Consider the following 20,213-nt stretch of genomic DNA (forward strand, 5'->3'; position numbering starts at 1 on the left):
TAAAAAAATGCAAAATATTTTTTTTACGGGACCAATGGGGAGTTGTACTGTACAAGATGCAAATAGTTTCATTCCGATTGGTCCATCCGTCTAAGAATAATCGGTGAACATACACCGCACGTACATGAAATATTAGGTTTGTTTGCAATAAAAACCGTTCGGAATAAAAAGATATAGAATGTTTTTATAACGGGACCAATTGGAAGACATATCCTACAAGACGCAAAAGATTTCATTCCGATTGGTCCATCCATCTCGGAGTAATCGGTGAACAAAGCTAGGAAAAAAAAATAATAAAAAAAATATATACTGATCGAATTGAGTATCCTCCTTCTTTTCGAAGTCGGATAACAATCGCGTAGATCCGATAATTCCAGCAGGATGGGGAATCTTTATAGATTATCTTCCGAGAACTCGGTGCTTTCACGGGCGGTCGTTTATAAATTTTAACGAACGACTTGCGCTAGTTCGAAGAGATATTTCGAAGTTTGTTTCTCTCCTTTAACGGCCTGTATTTAGTGTATCTATTGCGATTTTCGTCACATCGTTTCCACGACAAACGCCGACGAACTGCCCAACTATCGCTCGTACGTTGCGACTCTTTTTTTTATTTATCGTTCATTCATTCATTCTTTCAATTTCGTTCGATAATCCCGCTCCGAAACGTTCTACTCTCATTCAACGACGGCGGGATGTTTAAAAAGCAATGAATTACTTTTTTTAGAGAAGCAAACGCAAGCAGTCTTTAGTTAAGAAAACGACCCTCAGCCAGGCGTGGTCCAGGAATTGTATCCGTGGACCGCAATGTGCGTTCGAAATGTCGATGTTCATGTGTCTTGCAGTTCACACGTTGACGCGCAATTAGCTGCGTTCTTCATCGACCCACGAGCCAAGTGATCCACCGTTCAGAGTAATCGTATAATTTTGTATTTCAAACTCTTTAGATCTTTAGAGTGTTATTTTCGTTATTAACACACATCACATTCGATGCCCACATCACTCTCCCACCCGGCGCGTGAAGGAGAGCGAAATCGGGCGTCGCCAACGTATTTGTTTGTTCGATCGTTGACGACACGACACCGTCCAAAGACGGAAACCGTCAGAGAAACGCCCAGTGGCACGCTCCTCTCGACGGTCGGGCGTAAGGTACATTTAAAAACCTTGAAAACTACGAACGCACACAAGGAATTCGAGGAACCGACACACGGCACACAAGGAACCGACACACGGCCGGCGACGATCGGTCTAACTAATGGACACATACTTTTTCAAAGACTCGTAATCGTCGCTTCGCAGCCGGTCCGTAAACAACACACATCGATCAGGCGGACGCACGAATCTTACCACGGTGCGTGTTTCGTAGATTCCAGGTTATCCGCAAGTACCTCTCTCTCTCTATTTCGAAAGAGGAATCTCGATCCGTCCTTTTCGGACAATGGAGAAATCTTTTTATCGCAACACGGATGGCAAAGAAACAACCAAAGCGTAGGAGCGTGGGGACGAGAGCGACGAAAAGAACGTCGCGAAAACAAAGTTTCGACGGTTGCTCGTTCTAAGACATCCGTTAACTACATTCCGCGTAATTAAATATTAATATATTTTTTTTACCCGACTTCGAAAAGGAGGAGGATACTCAATTCGATGTGTATATTTTTTTTTTTTTTTTTTTTTATATGTATGTTCACCGATTACGCCGGGACGGATGGACCAATCGGAACGAAACCTTTTGCATCTGGTAGAGTATGTCTCCCGATTGGTCCCGTTAAAAAAACATTTTATATGTTTTCATTCCGAACGCTTTTTATTGCAGAAAAACGTACTATTTCATGTACGTGCGCCGTACGTTCGCCGATTACTCCGAGACGGATAGACCAATCGGAACGAAGCTTCTTGCATCTTGTAGAGTATATCTTCCAATCGGTCCTGCAAAAGAATTTTTGTGTTTTTTTATTCCTAACGGCTTTTATCGCAAAATACGTAATACTTCATTTATATCTTCCGGGGTTTATGCTGCAGCGAATGTACTGATAGCGATGAAACCTTTCACGTTTAGTAGGAGGTATATCCGCGATGATCCCACTTGCAAAAATTTATGAAATTTGTTGTTTATTGCCAACTTAAATTCGGTCAATTTTTTTTCGGTTTATGGTTATTAGCTAAGCAACAGAAATCTAAAATCACCTTAGATTATCCTACAAATACTACTAGTTCCACTAAAAAGTGTGAAATAAAATAATTTTTAACAAAAAAAACATCCGACTTCGAAATGCACTAAAAAGTGTAAAATAATTTCTATTTCATTTATACCAATATTCCATAGCTATTAATAATATCTACTTAATCGTTAAACAGGATACCAAATACATTTCAAAGTTTTCGGAGGCGGCGCAAAATTAAAAATACCCGAACAAACGATGCTGCCAATAACGATTTGATTGCGGTATGGCAAACTTGCTAATTAATAAGTCGTAAGAGGAAAATTATAGGTCCGGCTGAAAACATTTGTAATTGTAACGATTGTATGAGGAATTGGCAGCACTCCTGATGTACATGCACTATACTGCAGTTCACAAGAGACCATACTTAACTCGCGCCATACCATACTTCTCCCTAGGTCTAGAGAGATTTTTAATAACCTGTGTTATTCCCCTCTACAGCTTACTTCTTATTATACTTTGCGAACATATAAATGGTGGGCAGAAATATATGATGTACGATAACTGATAACCGGTGATGATATTGTAAAGTATCACGATACAATGAAATTCCTATTATTTGTTGCAAAAAAAATAATGTGAACGCATAGTAAGAAGCACGCTGTAAAGGGGAATCACACGCACTATTAAAAATCTCCCTAGACTTCAGTAGGTCACTAGCTGCGCGAGTTAAGTGCGGTCACTCGTGAACTGCAGTATACTTAATTCGCAATGGGTTTGTTGATTCCCGTTGAATATTGTTTACTTGAAACTATCAAATGGGTGATTTATCATAGGTTGCCGACGTCGGAGTTAGGATCTTCCTAGTAGAGGAAAAGTTTTTAATTTTGCGCCGCCTCCGAAAACTTTTCTTCGATTCGTATTCGTTTGTCTCTCATCGACGTACTCGTCCGATAATTCGTTTTCCGCCGCGACAAGTGCAGTGATCGAAAATTTACCGTTCTTTGGTGTTCCAGATCATCAAGCGAATACATAAAACGAACTACAAGCAAATATATTCTCTTGCCTTTATAAAACAGCGTTTCGGTAAGTCGATCCTATTACCATTTTTTGAACACGGCGTTTATCTATTGGCAAAACGGGCGATCCGGTCCAGCCCTTCGGGGTTCCGAGAGTATCTCCGGTCAGACCGTTCCATCATACGAGGTATCGATTATTATTTTCGACTATTATTGCTATTCGGTTGTTGCGGTTTCGTTTTTTATTTTCTATAATATCAAAAGGGACACCTTAGTCCAGCTCTTTCGAGGGTGCCGAGAGTAATTCCGGCTAGGGTGTACTCTCACGGCAAAAATACGCCGATTTCACGTTAATTCGAAGGAAAGCGAAATAGCAACCATTTACGCGACCGGTATACTACTTATACAGTTTCAAGTGTGATATCAGAGCGTTTGCATATTATTATATATATTTTTGTTACATTATACTAAGCATCTTTACCCTTGTCAAACTCGCAAGAACTGGTAATTTCATTATTAACAAGTTCCAAATTTATATAGATCTCAATTTTTGGCATTTTATAATCGTTATTCACTTGACTTTATTCAAAATTAAACCAGTTTCATTACTTAAACAGTTTTAAATTTCATTTCAAACACACCTAACACCTTTCAGTTAAAACACGCCTACCATTCACATACAGATACAAGGAGGGACCCGTACGGGACCCAAAGCCTTGAATGAACCCAACGAAGGACTAATAAGCTAAATTCTAATTTTAACATCTTAATGAACTTGTCTTTCGTCTTTTAATTGTCGAGAGCGTTAACCCGCTCAAGACTGGTGGCAGCGATACCAACCATCGAGTCAGAATAGGGGAGAAAAATTAGGGAATTGCATTTCAACCATCTAATTGAATCAGCAGTTTCACCCTTTTCTTTTTCCATCCTTTTACGTTGCGCCATCGCACGCGCAACGTAACAATACATTTAATAACAATATTATTATCACTGTATCTACATCGGCTATAATTTAATATACTTATCCATTCCGACAGATCAATGTACATTTAATAACAATATGATTATCACTATATCTACACTGGATATAGTGTAATCCCACAAAAAGTACATGACATGTAAGAAAAAGGTAACGCCAAGTAGTTTAGCCATTATGAGCGGAACACCTCTTTGCACTAAGACACAATGCATTTCAGTGTGGCCCTGAAAACGTCGTGATATCCCACAAAAAGTACATCACATGTAAAAAAAAGGTAACGCCAAGTAGTTTAGGCACTATATGGTACATATTTTGTGAATTTTCTAAAAAAGTAGTGGATATCATGCAGAACCAGCCAATTATTGAGTTATATATATTTTTCTAATTATTTATACTTGGCGTTTGGCTGCCTCGTTACGATTCAACAAAATTTGTTGAACCATGACCGCAGCGCCCTGTATTGGACCTTCCTCTTTCGAACGAACCCTCACGCAGTCCCAAATCTTCTCATATGAGGACGAATAGTGTATTCCTTTAAACCCCTTTTTAGCCCCATTTTTGTCGGTAATGTGACCATTCCTGAAGGACACCACCGATCTCTGATTTTATTGTATATAAACACTGATAGTGACCACTGTGATCAGCTTGCAATGAATGGTCAGAACTGATAATCCAGGTTTTGAATTAAAAAGTCACAAAAAATGCCTATCAGTCGTTTAATGGAGGAGCTTCGCTCCAATAAAGTCGATAATGTATTCACAGGTTTGGAATAACGTACAACAAATTTTGTTGAATGGCAAGGAGGCAGCCAAACGCCAGGTATAAATAATTAGAAAAATATATATAACTCAATACTTGGCTGGTTTGGCATGATATCCATTACTTTTTTAGAAAATTCACAAAATATGTACCATATAGTGCCTAAACTACTTGGCGTTACCCTTTTTTTACATGTAATGTACTTTTTGTGGGATATCACGACGTTTTCAGGGCCACACTGAAATGCATTGTGTATTAGTGCAAAGAGGTGCTCCGCTCATAATGCCTAAACTACTTGGCGTTACCTTTTTCTTACATGTCATGTAGTTTTTGTGAGATATCACGACGTTTTCAGGGCCACACTGAAATGCATTGTGTATTAGTGCAAAGAGGTGCTCCGCTCATAATGCCTAAACTATCATACTTGGCGTAACCTTTTTTGTACATGTAATGAAATTTTTGTGGGTTAATATTTATTTTTTCAATTACTTTATATGTGTGAAATGTATTTAGAATTAATCTCTGGAGCATTGAGTGTCATGTATTTTTGTAGCGATGGGATGGTTTCCTACGTTACTTCTTTCAAAGAACATCATGTATACATCTTTTGCACCTCTTGGCCACTGTTTCTTATATTGAATTGTGTCATCATCAATGATTACGAACGTTTTTTTTTAATGCTTTATATAGCATGTGTAACGTTTCTTGCCTTTACTATTACTATCAATATACAATACAGCGCTTGTTGCCCTATATGTATTTTGGGCAATGTGTATGCTTTCTGCATGCGCGGCTACGATGTTAGGTCTTTTAATGTCCACAATTTTACCATTTTTATTGTGAAATAGCGGTAATTGTATTATGAAAACATTTTCAGCTGTCGTAATATCACTTTTTGAAAGTATACCCTTCTGTCCACAATGAGTACATACAGCATCATCAACTGTGTTCCATTCCGAATAGGTGTTAATGATATCCTGGAATGTTATTTTTTATCCGACTTCGAAAAGGAGGAGGATACTCAATTCGATGTGTATATTTTTTTTTTTTTTTTTTTTTTTTTATGTATGTCCACCGATTACGCCGAGATGGATGGACCAATCGGAACGAAACCTTTTGCATCTGGTAGAGTATGCCTCCCGATTGGTCCCGTTATAAAAACATTTTACATTTTATCACTCCGAACGCTTTTTATTGCAAAAAAACGTACTATTTCATGTACGCGTGGCGTACGGTCGCCGATTACTGCAAGACGGATAGACCAATCGGAACGAAACTTTTTGCGTCTTATAGAGTATAACTCCCCATTGGTCCAGTAAAAAAATATTTTGCATTTTTTCATTCCTAATGATTTTTTCTTCTAAATGTATGTTCGCCGATTGCTCCGAGACCGATGGACCAATCGGAACGAAACCTCTTGCATTTGGTAGAGTATGTCTCCCGATTGGTCCCTTTATAAAAACATTTTACATTTTTTCACTCCGAACGCTTTTTATTGCAAAAAAACGTACTATTTCATGTACGCGCGGCGTACGGTCGCCGATTACTGCGAGATGGATAGACCAATCCGAACGAAACTTTTTGCGTCTTATAGAGTATAACTCCCCATTGGTCCAGTAAAAAAATATTTTGCATTTTTTCATTCCTAACGACATTTTTTTCTAAATGAATGTTCGCCGATTATTCCGAAACGGATGAACTAATCGGAACGAAACTTTTTGGATCTTCTAAAGTATGTGTGCAGATTGGTCCCGTTAAAAATACATTTTATATTTTTTCATTCCGAACGCTTTTTATTGCAGAAAAACGTACTATTTCATGTACGTGCGCCGTACGTTCGCCGATTACTCCGAGACGGATAGACCAATCGGAACGAAGCTTCTTGCATCTTGTAGAGTATATCTTCTAATTGGTCCTGCAAAAAAATTGTTGTATTTTTTCATTCCTAACGACTTTTATCGCAAAATACGTAATACTTCATTTATATCTTCCGGCGTTTATGCTGCAGGGAATGTACCGATAGCGATGAAACCTTTCACATTTAGTAGAAGGTTTATCCGCGATGATCTCACTTGCAAAAATTTATGAAATTTGTTGTTTACTAACAACTTAAATTCGGTAAATTTTTTTCGGTTTATGGTTATTAGCTAAGCAACAGAAATCTAAAATCACGTTACACTATCCTACAAATACTACTGGTTCCACTAAAAAGTGTGAAATAAAATAATTTTTAACAAAAAAAACATCCGACTTCGAAAAGCACTAAAAAGTATAAAATAATTTCTATTTCATTTATACCAATATTCCATAGCTATTAATAATATCTACTTAATCGTTAAATAGGATACCAAATACATTTCAAAGTTTTCGGAGGCGGCGCAAAATTAAAAATACCCGAACAAACGATGCTGCCTATAACGGTTTGATTGCGGTATGGCAAACTTGGTAATTAATAAGTCGTAAGAGAAAAATTATGGGTCCGGCTGAAAACATTTGTAATTGTAACGATTATATGAGAAATTGGCAGCACTCCTGATGTACATGCACTATACTGCAGTTCACAAGAGATCATACTTAACTCGCGCCGCTCACTAGGTCTAGAGAGATTTTTAATAACGTGTGTTATTCCCCTCTACAGCTTGCTTCTTATTATACTTTGCGAACATATAAATGGTGGGCAGAAATATATGACGTACGATAACTGATAACCGGTGATGATATTGTAAAGTATCACGATACAATGAAATTTCTATTATTTGTCGCAAAAAAAATGATGTGAACGCATAGTAAGAAGCACGCTGTAAAGGGGAATCACACGCACTATTAAAAATCTCCCTAGACTTCAGTAGGTCACTAGCGGCGCTAGTTAAGTGCGGTCACTCGTGAACTGCAGTATAGTTAATTCGCAATGGGTTTGTTGATTCCCGTTGAATATTGTGTACACTCAGTCCCATCGAAGTTGTCGCAGTAAAGTTTGCGCGCTAACGCCGCCGCGGCTTGAATGTGTTAGCGCGCCAATTTCACTGCGACAGCTTCGATGGGACTGAGTGTACTTGAAACTATCAAATGGGTGATTTATCATAGGTTGCCGACGCCGGAGTTAGAATCTTCCTAGTAGAGGAAAAGTTTTTAATTTTGCGCCGCCTCCGAAAACTTTGAAATGTATTTGGTATCCTATTTAACGATTAAGTAGATATTATTAATAGCTATGGAATATTGGTATAAATGAAATAGAAATTATTTTATACTTTTTAGTGCATTTCGAAGTCGCATGTTTTTTTTGTTAAAAATTATTTTATTTTCCTTCCACCTGAGATAATGGTAGTGTTAAAATTATATTGTCCTCTGTGTTAACAGACGTTTGATGGCAACATTTACAACGTATTGTGTGAGTTAACTCATGTTTCACAATCGCTTGAATATCAGTATAACTATTTATAATTATAAGAATTTCTTGTACGAAAGTACCACCCACATGTTGTCTAACAGCAAAAGAGTTAAGTATCTGTACATCAGTGGCTACTTAAGCTTGGGCTACAGCTGTCATAGCATCTGAACTTGTACGTGTCAATAACGTTCGGCGCATACTATCACAGCAAACTATACATCGCAATATAACATTAGCATATCCAGAGACGTGGTCAGCATTAATGAATCCTTTAACCGAGACATCTGCACGGATTGTTGTCGCATTATCTGTATGTACTGGTTCAAAGAATGGACGAGTTTTGGAAATTGAAGTCCATTGTACATCATGAATTTTCTGTCTTCGTACTGGCTTACATTTCAGTGCAGCTAAATCTGGCCTATAAACACTTCGCAATCTGTTATATTCTTGTATAACCAATGTATTTGCCTTCACCATGCACGGATCGAAATTAATTATATGCAAGCCGTTTAAAGTCGTTACTTGAGATAAAGCCACGTAAGCCTGACCGCAACTGAAAATACTATTACCTATATCGACTACAGCTGTCTTTACGCTTAATCCCTGGCATTTGTGAATGGTGATTCCATAACTAAGAGATATTGGAAATTGATATCGAAGGACATAGGCTTTATCCATTATTTCAAACTTGGAAGTAATTCTTTGTAAGGAATGCACAGTACCCGTTGATAATGGAAACTGCACTGTGTTGATGTCTTCGCTATCCGGTGCTCGTAAGAATCCAACAATTTCTCCAATAGTACCGTTTACGAGGCCCAATGTAACATCTATATTACGCCTTAGCATCACCTTGGCACCAAGTTTGACAGTGATAATTTTATGTAAGCCAGCTGTTTGCGAATTATCCTCCTCGTATTTATCTAAGAGTTTGTGCACACGTTTCTTTAAATATGCAACACAGTCAAGAGTGTCGTGTGACACTAGTTTCACTTCTTCACTGTTAATTGTTGTAAGCATGGCTGTGTTAAATACATCACACATGTAACGCGTAGGAAATATACAAATTGCATCAAACGGCAATTTTGGACATAATTACATAATTCATTTAATCTGTCTTCACTACGTTCAGAGTAAAAAGGAATTGTCCTCGATTGTAGTGTGGCAATAAAAACACCAAAACGAACTCTCAATAGAAGCTCGCGGTAAACATTGTCTTCTCTTTGCCGCATATTTATGCATAGTTCGTCATAGTGAAATAAATCTACCCACAAATTCGATACTGCCAATGATCCCAAGTATTTCTCATTTTTAACATTTGTAATCTTAACAAACGCTGGTTCTTTGCGAACTGGTGGCAACTGTAACAAATCGCCAAATAACAGAATATGTTTACCACCAAACCATCCGTCCTGGTCTTCCAAGGTATTAAATACCTCCATTAGTCTCATATTTATATACATAAATGTGATGTTGGAAATCATGGACACTTCATATATTATAAATAGCACAGTATTTTTCAACTCATCCCGTAATGTTTTCAGAGCCATGTCAGACAAAGGTCTGTATGGTGCTGTATGACCATGTTCCACGGGAAGCTGAAATAATCTATGCACCGTTAAACCGTCGATGTTAAACGCTGCTATTCCAGTAGGGGCTATTACTGCTGTATCTTTCTGTAACCGTACCTTTGTCCAACAACGAATTGTCTTAATCAAAAAGCTTTTTCCAGTTCCTCCTTCCCCACTGTCATAAAGACGCAGTATTTGTTGACTCGAACCATCCGATTTGTTAATAATCATTTTTGTTACGTTATCAAAAATTCTTTTTTGGTCTATATTCAATTCGTGTATGTACTGTGTTACGTTGCGCGGCGCGAGGCGAGCATGCAACGTAAAAGATAAAAAATAAAGAAAATGAAAAGATTTCAGTTCTTAATTTTTCTTGATTTGATTAATTAGTGCGATGAGAAAGGTCTCGCTGCCACCAGTTCTCACCGCGTATGACGCGTTAACGTCCTCTACGATCAGAACAATTTTAAAAGACGGAAAATTAGATATTTATTCCCGTTGGGTTCGTCAGTGTTCTAGGTCCCGTACGGGTCCCTCCTTGGAACGTTGTGTTGGCGTTAGATTAGATGTAACGAAATGAGGATGGTAATTGAAAGAAATGTTAATGCTGTTTAGTGTGCAAAAATGAGATGTAATTCAAAACTATTGAAAGTAATACAAACTGGAAATGACTATTGAATTTAATGCTGTTAATTTCTGGCAATACTGATATTTACTATTAAATGAATTCAATTTAAAGCAATACTGGTTTACAAGGCTAAAGATGCTTAATCTATTTTATAAAAGTGATTCGATCAGAAAAGATGTTTTTCCTTTGATTTACAGTTGGACTTTCAAATATAATTTCGAACGGAATTTTGTTGATACATTAGTGTTAGACGAATCGCTCGACTAAATATAATAGGAAGATGGAAAGATTAGCGGTATCTATCCGCGAGGTAACGACCTGAATGGAGAGGCTCTCACAATCCCGAAAGGCTTTACAGGTCGCTCCTGATAAAATAACGTAGTCGAACAATCGTCACACCCGCACAGTCGCGATAATTCAAAATTCGGATTATTAATATAGCGTGTAATTGCTAATTTGGTATCTGAACGTAAGAATCGAGACGATCTACAATGGAGAGACTCTCATAACCCGAAGGCTTGATAGATCGCCCGTTTTGCCTTGTTGAAAAGTCAATAATAATCCCGTGCTCGACAAATTAGTAATAAACAGGTTTACCGTGAAACTGTAGAATATAATATATGACAAAAATCGTTTTGATGTTCGCTATGATATCGCTGAATAATCGCTGTTGAATCTGGAACACCAAGAGAGAAGATGAGGAACCTGTCGCACTAACACTTGTCGCGCGCCCGATTGCCCTTTATTGCGAATAAGAATTTAACTGAGACGATCACAAGACGATTACGATTTTGAAAAGGTATAATTATAAACGCGAATGAGTTTAATACGGAAAAATACGCGATCAAACGGACTAAAATAAAGAGAAAAGATAGAGGTTTAATAGTATGAAAATGGCTTTGCGTGCGCGTCACTGAGTCTTTGTAACGTATTTCCGAATTTCACCCTCGCGACACTCTGCCTACGGATAGGACTTGCCGCGCAGCTAAATCACGTGAAAGTACAAGTTACAACTCTATCTCTAGACGCACGGGCTCCCGTCACGACTTACTCGATTGTTCGACGAAGAGTGATCAGAATCGATCGCGATCCTGGCCGGAAGGGCCCGTCGCGAGGACGATGTCCTGCGTGGGGACATCTCAACAAATCATAGTGTGTGATGGTAGCGTCACGTGCGTCGCTATTGGTTAGGGGCGTGTGCCAGACGAAATCCTCTAGATCATGCTCTCTCTCTCTCTTGGTGTTCCATCTCTGTCTAACGGCTTTTCGGTGTTTCTACGCCGTAGAGTTTTTCTGGAATATTCCATTCTCGCTTACGGTTTCAATATCAGATATAATGATGCGAATATTAACAAATATTTAAATCAGAATTGCTAAACAATAAAAATGCAAATATCTATGAACATGAATTATATCCATCATTCTATTATGTATATAGATAATTGATCGGTGATCACGACATTCGTTGATTAACAATTGGTGGTGTCGTAATTATTTTGTTCGCAAAGAAATCGATCAACAATACGAATTGCGGTGGTAGTGCAAGTTGTTCGTTAAAAATCCTTATAGCATACGATGATTTAACTGATGACTTCAGCAGTATTCAATTGTTCGATATTCGAATATTCATTCCTGTATTCGCAGCGAACTTTGTTCGAGAACGTTCTTTCTGTTCAAAATCGTACCGTTGGGTCTTAGTTTCGGGTAATTCTTAGAATTCAATACAAAGACTTTTATTACTCTGTGTGACCCTTCGTTTCTAAACAGTTCTCGAATATTGCTAACGTTCGCGGGTGAGGGTTCTCATTCCTCGCTCTTTGCACTCATTCGAATATTTGAATTTTATGCTATTTCATACTTTCATTCCAACACTCAATTCGCACATACGATCGGGTTTGGGACCGACTGGCGCCTACGCGTGAAAAAGAGGAGAGTATCGGTTGAAAATCTAAAAGATGAGTTGATCTTTACGCTTTTGCGCAGTTAACCTGAGGAGACCCCTATAGTGCGAAGCACTGGCTAACTGCGCAGCGAACGCTGTTTAGGATACCTCTCCTCGGTCGAACCCGAGTTTTTGTCTATATCGAAATCTGTTGCTACGCAGTGGAGCACGACGATAGTTTCAAGGAGGGGTAATAACTACAGAAAATAATTAAGAAATGTAAAGAGAATAAAGGATAGGAAAGACAAAATAGAATAATTATAAGCTCAAACTCTTCCCTGTGCATTTCCCACATGAAGAAGTCTCTTATAACCCGAAGGCTTGATGGGAAACCACAGAGTCGAGGAAAAAATAAGGAAAAGGTGAAGCAGTAATTCGCCCTCCTTACGTCCCTTACATGAGGAGACTCCTATAACCCGAAGGCTTGATAAGGGAACGTGAGGCGGACAAATTTGTAAAATTTTCCAGACGTGACACTATTAACGAACGCCATTTGAGATTATCTGCAATGCGAAAATATATGCGTTCAAAATTATTGCGTGAAACGATAGAGGAGAAGACACGTCGCCTAACCATAATTTATAATCGTTTAAAGAACGAATCTGTCGAAGAACGATCACATAGGCTTAGATTAATCAGTAGGCGCCTAGCAAACGAAACTGCTGAGGGACGATCACGTAGATTGAGATTAATCCATAGCCGCTTAGCGAACGAATCTGCTGAGGGACGATCACGTAGATTGAGATTAATCCATAGCCGCTTAGCGAACGAATCTGCTGAGAAACGATCACGTAGGCTGAGGTTAATCCACAGACGCTTAGCAAACGAATCTGCTGAGGAACGATCACGTAGATTGAGATTAATCCATAGACGTTTAGCGAACGAATCTGCTGAGGAACGATCACGTAGATTGAGATTAATCCATAGACGTTTAGCAAACAAATCTGCTGAAAAATGATCACGTAAATTGAGATTAATCCACAAACGTTTAGCGAACGAGTCTGCTGAGGAACGATCACATAGATTGAGATTAATCCACAGGCGTTTAGCAAACGAATCTGCTGAAAAACGATCGCGTAGGCTGAGATTAATCCACAGGCGTTTATGCAATCAATGTATTGAAGAACGTTCACATCGTCTAATGCTCATTAAAAATCGTAATCGTGAAGTATTGTTAAGGGAAAATACCGAAACAAAAAATACACGTTTAAGAAATATGCGAGAAGTAGCTAAAAACCGACGGAAAGAACGTTTCTTCCAGGAAGAACAACCATGTTTTTCAAATATTACCAGTAATATTTTCGAAATAGCTCATGTCATTGAACAGCCGGCTATTGTAACAAAGGAAATTGAAGTTGCACAAAGAAATACTGAACCAAACAGTAGATTTGTAGATGTTGGTCAGAATGTAGCTATTTTACGAGGCACGTTTCATCAAGCTAGCGATCGCTTCGATATCGAATCTCGTGGTAAGCAGTGTACTGGCATAGCTGCAGTTGCATGTGTTGCCTTTCATTCCCTTGATCCTAGTACGTGGTGTACTAGTGATGTCGATTATGTGGTTATAGTAGGAGATAAATATTATCGTGATTGCATTGAAGCGCGAAGTATTCCTAACCCCAACGAAATGAATGTAGACTATTTAGCCGCAACTGAATTATTGCCACATGTAACATTTAATAATAGGCGAGTCAATATTACCGTTGACTATGAAATGTTAGTAAATGGTCACATTGATATTGATAACGGTGATGATGGATTTCCAAATTTAAAAAATGGTTTGATTACATTTTTTCAACGGTATATGTACGAAATTCCTACCACGAATCTTACATCAATAGCCGTATCATGTAGCAACCAATCGGAGACCACCTGCTATTGGTTGTTTGATTTCCATGCAAGAGGTCCAAGAGGATATAAAGCACCGTTACGGGGCGCCCCATGCTGTATGAAATTTACTACTATTGATGCTTTACACGCCACCTTGCGTCGTAATTTGTATACGAAAGATGGCAACAGTAATGTATTAAATATCTATTTATTAACACCTGTAACAATTGCATCCGAGAGAAATAGATCTTCACTGGTAGAAAGAACGCAACATCTATCAGTTGTGACCCCACGAAATGAATCCGACGAAACATGAATTATTTTCGAAACAAGCATGCTACGTTCGATTGACGAAGGTGTTTCCAACATCGATAACATCGTCTCTATCAGTAATAATAATAATAATAATAATAACGCAGAAAATGACCCGATACAACTGGCAAATATACATAGAAAAACAGCGCCTCCTTTGAACCTAGAGAGGGAAAGAAGAATTGAAGAACTGTGTTGGTACTTCCTGTTTCCAGATGGAAAAATGGATTCAGAGAGCATCGTGACATCCCAATAACACCATTAGATTACTTCCAAGCACGTATTCTGAGCAATGACAAACGGTTCCAACGAACAGATTATCTGTGGTTGAATATTACCGCGCAAAAGCTAGCATTTCAGTGTCATGTAGAATGCGCCAAGGTGAATATACTCCAGAGGGATTAGTAGACAACATACATCTCACAATGAGAAACATAAGAGGATCGGCATCATACTGGAAACGATGCTGTTCGGAATTAATCGCCATGGTCCGAAGTCTTGGACCGCCCACATGGTTTGCTACGTTCTCTTGTAATGATCTAAACTGGCCGGATATGTTGAAGGCATTACTACTATCCGAAGGTCAATCAACGACCGAACTTGAAAACCTAACGTTTGCAGATCGACTACAGTTGGTTCAGAGACACCCGGTAGTTATCGCAAGACAATTTACGTTACGCGTAAACGCGTTAATGCAGTATTTAAAAAACTCGCTATGCTTAGGCGGCGTTGTTACCGACTTTTGGTATAGAATTGAATTTCAACATAGGGGAAGACCACATTTGCACATGTTTATTTGGTGTGCAAACGTACCTGATTTCCTAACCAACGAAGGCCAAAATGTTATTGAGAAAACTGTATCCTGTTCATTGAACGTCGAAAATCACGATATGAACGATATAGTTCAAAAAGTCCAAATTCATAAACATTCTCATACATGTTACAAAGATCGTAATAATCGTTCTTGTCGATTTGGATTCCCCAGACCGATAAGTGAAAGAACGATGTGCTTAGGCCCAGATGACACACTTGCCAACAACGGGCGTTTCTGCGTACTTAAAAGAATCGCAAATGAAGTTATGGTGAATAATTACAACCCAACTCTTTTAAAGCTTTGGAAAGCAAACATGGATATTCAACCAAATGTTACGACTGAAATGTTACAGCCATCGCATATTATATTGCTAAATACGCAAGTAAATGCGAGCCGCAGGATACAGGAAATATTATTAAAGAAGTCGTTTTACGAGCGAAACGCCGAAACGATACCATCCGAAATCAATTATTTTCGGTATCTATGGCAATTCTATCTCAACGTATGGTCAATGCTATAGAATGTGCTTATCGATTATGCCATCTGCCTCTTAAAATGAGCTCGCGAAAAGCTATATGTATAAACAGCTGTCGGCCTGAGCAGAGATATAGAATTCTGCGATTTGAAGAAAATGGAACATCATTTTTCAATAACATATTCGATCGTTACGTAAAGAGGCCAGACAACCTAGAGAACTTGAGTTTAGCCGAATTTGGTGTCCGATATGAAACAGTTTCAAGCGAAATATGGACAGAAGAGGATGGCGACGCAGAACTTAGAACTGACGATGAAGAAATTTCGAGATCGAAGTTTATAAAATTGAAGGACAATACCCGAATGCGAATAAGAAATAAACCAGCTGTACTCCGCCACCGATATTATACCCTGAACAGTGATAGAGAAGGATACTTCTACAACTTAATAGTGTGTCACATTCCATTTCGTGATGAAAGTACACTTATGTCCGAAAACGAATCTTCGGAACAATGTTTTCTCCGACGGCAACACGAGTTGAAACCTATGTCGGGTAACGCAACCGTCGAACAATTTACTCACGTAGGGCAAATTATTGAAGCGGCGCTCGCCCAGGCTGTTGCTTTGAATGTTGTACATGAGGAAGAAACTAATGAACATTTAAGAGATCCAGTCGGAATTCATGCCGACGAAACAATATATTATGATCAAGGTGATTTATATGAAGATCAACAGCAAGAAACAATTGCAATGCCAGAAGATGTGTTCCTTAATGGTATTCGAAGTATTAATATTCAACAGAAAGACTTATTAAAATCAGTTTCCGCAGTAATTGAGAAAGATATTAAAAAAAATGATGATGAAAATACGGAACAAATGTTGCTTTTTACTACCGGAGGAGCTGGTAGTGGCAAATCGTTTATTTTAAAATTACTTGTTGAACACGTTAAACGCTGCTATAATCCTACAGTTGATACGATGATAAAACCATCTTTCATTGAAGTAGCTTCTTTGACTGGCGTCGCTGCCCGTAAAATATTCGGAAAAACTCTGCATTCCTTGTTCTCGTTGCCTATTGAAAAAGGTATTGCAATGACCTATCGACGACTGACAGGAAATCTCTCACTTCCTGAGAGACGAAAGTGGCGTCATACAAGGTGGTTGATTATCGACGAGATATCAATGGTATCTTATGAGAATTTGCGAATAATTCATTTAAGATTGCAAGAATTCAAAACAAATGATAAACTATTTGGTGGCGTAAATGTACTTTTCTTTGGCGATATCATGCAGTTGCCCCCAGTAAAAGGACACTGGTGTTTTGTACAGCCACATTTGTGTACTGCAGAAATTAATTTATGGCATCAATTCTCATTCTGCGAACTCACCATTAATATACGACAAAGAGATGACGTTGAGTTTTTCGATTTATTGAATAACCTTCGCTTTGGGGAAGTGACAACTTCTCAACTGTAAATATTATGCGAACGAAGAAGGGTTCCTCTAACCGGAGAGTTCGAGGATGGTGCAGCATTAAGAATATTCCCAACGATAAAATTAGTGGATGAATATAATTCAAAAATGATTGATGAATTAGCAAAATCACATCGAATGTACGTCATTGATGCATTAGACGAATCCCGTGAGGCAGCTACATATGGAAAAAGGCTACCAGAAAATGTCATACCTGCAAATGTAAACAATTGTGGCGGACTGTTACATACAATAACGTTAACTGAAGGATCGCGAATCATGCTGCGACGAAATATATCAATTTCTGATGGTTTGATAAACGGCGCAGTAGGAATAGTGAAGAAATTTACATGGCCGGCACTTCGAAGAGATCAACTAGAACAGGGAGAGTTGCCGGACGCGGTACTTATAAAATTTGACGACGATCTATCTGATTTAGCACCAAACAAAGTCCTCGTTAAACCGCATGACGAATGAGCACTCGCAGAAATGCAAAGATTACGACGGTTACTTTTGCAAAGAAACAGTCCAAATCAGCTTCCAGCGACTGATACGTGAAGAAGGAAGCTAACCCTTCTTTTAGCAACCAACTGATAGAGAAAATGACGAAGTCTATTTTTTTTTTCATTTCACGGATAATGTTGAAAAGTCACAATCGGTATATTCCCTGTAGAATAAACGCCGAAAAAAATATAAATGAAGCAGTACGTTTTTTTGCAATAAAAATTGACAGAAATGAAAAAATGCAAAATGTTTTCTTAACAAGACCAATTGGCAGACATACTTTAGAAGATACAAAAGGTTTCGTTCCGATTGGTCCATCTGCCTCGGAGTAATCGACGAACGTACGCCGCACGTACATGAAATAGTACGTTTTTATGCAATAAAAAGCGTTCGGAATGAAAAAATGCAAAATGTTTTTTTAACGGGACCAATCGGGAGACATACTCTACCAGACGCAAAAGGTTTCGTTCCGATTGCTCCATTCGTCTCGGCGTAGTCGGTGAACATACATAAAAAAAAAATATACACATCGAATTGAGTATCCTCTTCCTTTTCGAAGTCGGATAAAAAGGAAGAGCAGTGGACCAAGATGGGAACCCTGAGGTAGCAAAAATAGATTTAGATAGCTGGCCATAGTATTTAAATAGTTGAGTGCGACCTGTTAGATAGCTGTAGAGCCACTGTAGTAGCTTGCCATTAATTCCAAAGGAATAAAGGATAGCATGTTCGGAAAGTTAGCTCGGCCGTAGTCCGGCGTGCAAGTAATAGTAGAAGAAGAAGGAGAAGAGATAGATGGTACAAATAGTTGAGTAGAAAGACTAAGAGGAGGATGGTAAGAGTCAATGGGAAGAAGTGATTCAGTGGGAGATTGAATAAGAATGTTAGGATGGTTTGTGAAAATGAGATCAAGAATAGAGGCGGAAGAGTTAGTGAAATGGTTAAGTTGTGTGAGATCGCACTGATCTAAGAGTTCAGATACAAGATTAGTAATTTGATTAGATCTAGTATTAATAAGCGAGGAAGTAAGAGGAGAGAAATTAGCTAAAGAATAGGAAGACCAGTTTAGAAAGGGAATGTTAAAATCACCAGTGATGATAAGTGATGCTAAAGGATGAGAAGAAGAGATGTCCGAAATGCATTGGAAATGATCTGAATAGAAAGAAGGTGGGAAGCCCGGAGGAAAATAAACAGTGGAGACAATAAGGTGATGAGAAGAAAGAGGAGAGCTAACTCTAATGAAGAGATGCTCAAGATAGTCAATAAGAGAGGAGAGAAGAGAGCAGAATAAGCTGGAATGGACAGCTATAAGTACACCCCCTCCCCTGTCAAGGGAGCTAGTGAGTTCACTCCTATCTTTACAAAATACCGTGTAATTATCCATGCCAAGCTCACCAGTAAAGAAGCTAGAACTGAGCCACGTCTCGGTAAAAATTATAATATCATAGTGCACTGCCGAAGTAAGCAGAGCGAAACTGAGGTCGGCAAGTTTGGTTCGAAGACCACGAACATTCTGATAGGAAATAAGCATTGATTTAATTAGTTTTTTGACGATGTGCTAGGCCTAGTTTTGGTGTGTGAGTCAGCAATCCTTGGAACGCCCTTAATGTACCGGATTGTCTTGCTGGTGTCACCCTGATTATGGAGAGCCTGGAGTTTGACCCGAAGATCCCGAAGGTACGCCTGTTCTGCCGGAGACTTATCGTCGGTTATTTTAAAGGGCCCTCCGTACCTGCTTCTGTTGGCTAGAATGTGTCTGGCAACTTCAGCATCCTGAAGAGAGATACGTAAGAGCCTGGGCGCATTGCCTGGTCTCCCTAAGCGAGACACAACGATGGTGGAATAGTCAGCCGAATTTATGCTGTTGAGGATCTGCTTAGCGGTAGAGATGTCCTGGTCGCACGACAATTGCGTAGATTGTTGGGAACCAGTACCCGTAGGTAATGATTCCGGGACCCCATGGATGAGGACATTCCTGGACCTCGTTTCCTTCTCGGCCAATTCAGCGACAACATTAAAAGTTAACTCCAGAGTAGAAATGGTATTACTTGGACCGGACACGCCACGATTTTCAAGTACAACGAGTCTATCATTAATTTCGCTGCGAAGAGCAGTGATTTCACCCACAATTGTAGACAACTCATTTCTAATGGTGTTATCGTATTCTTGCCTCAGGTTTTGAATTTCACTGCGAAACAGGTCCCTGATGTCATCCAGTGTGAAGGAGGTGGAAGAGCCACCTGGTGTTGAGGCACGAGAGCTAGCAGGAGAGGAGACTGCCGATGAGCTACCAGATGTCGTCACTAGAGGATCGGTTTTACAGTTTAAAAGTCGCCCGTTATGCCAAGGGTGACCCGACCTGGCTAGAAA

At 38.9% G+C, this 20,213-nt stretch overlaps 1 non-coding gene across 1 annotated transcript; it reads right to left on the minus strand.

The window, feature by feature from the left end:
* Positions 1-758: 758 nt before the first annotated feature.
* LOC114881710 lies at positions 759-913 on the minus strand. The gene has a single exon (XR_003790317.1). It is a non-coding gene; the product is annotated as a 5.8S ribosomal RNA (ribosomal RNA).
* Between the last annotated feature and the right edge of the window lie 19,300 nt (positions 914-20,213).

Source organism: Osmia bicornis, unplaced genomic scaffold (genome assembly GCF_907164935.1).
Source record: "Osmia bicornis bicornis unplaced genomic scaffold, iOsmBic2.1, whole genome shotgun sequence".
Lineage (NCBI taxonomy): Eukaryota > Metazoa > Arthropoda > Insecta > Hymenoptera > Megachilidae > Osmia > Osmia bicornis.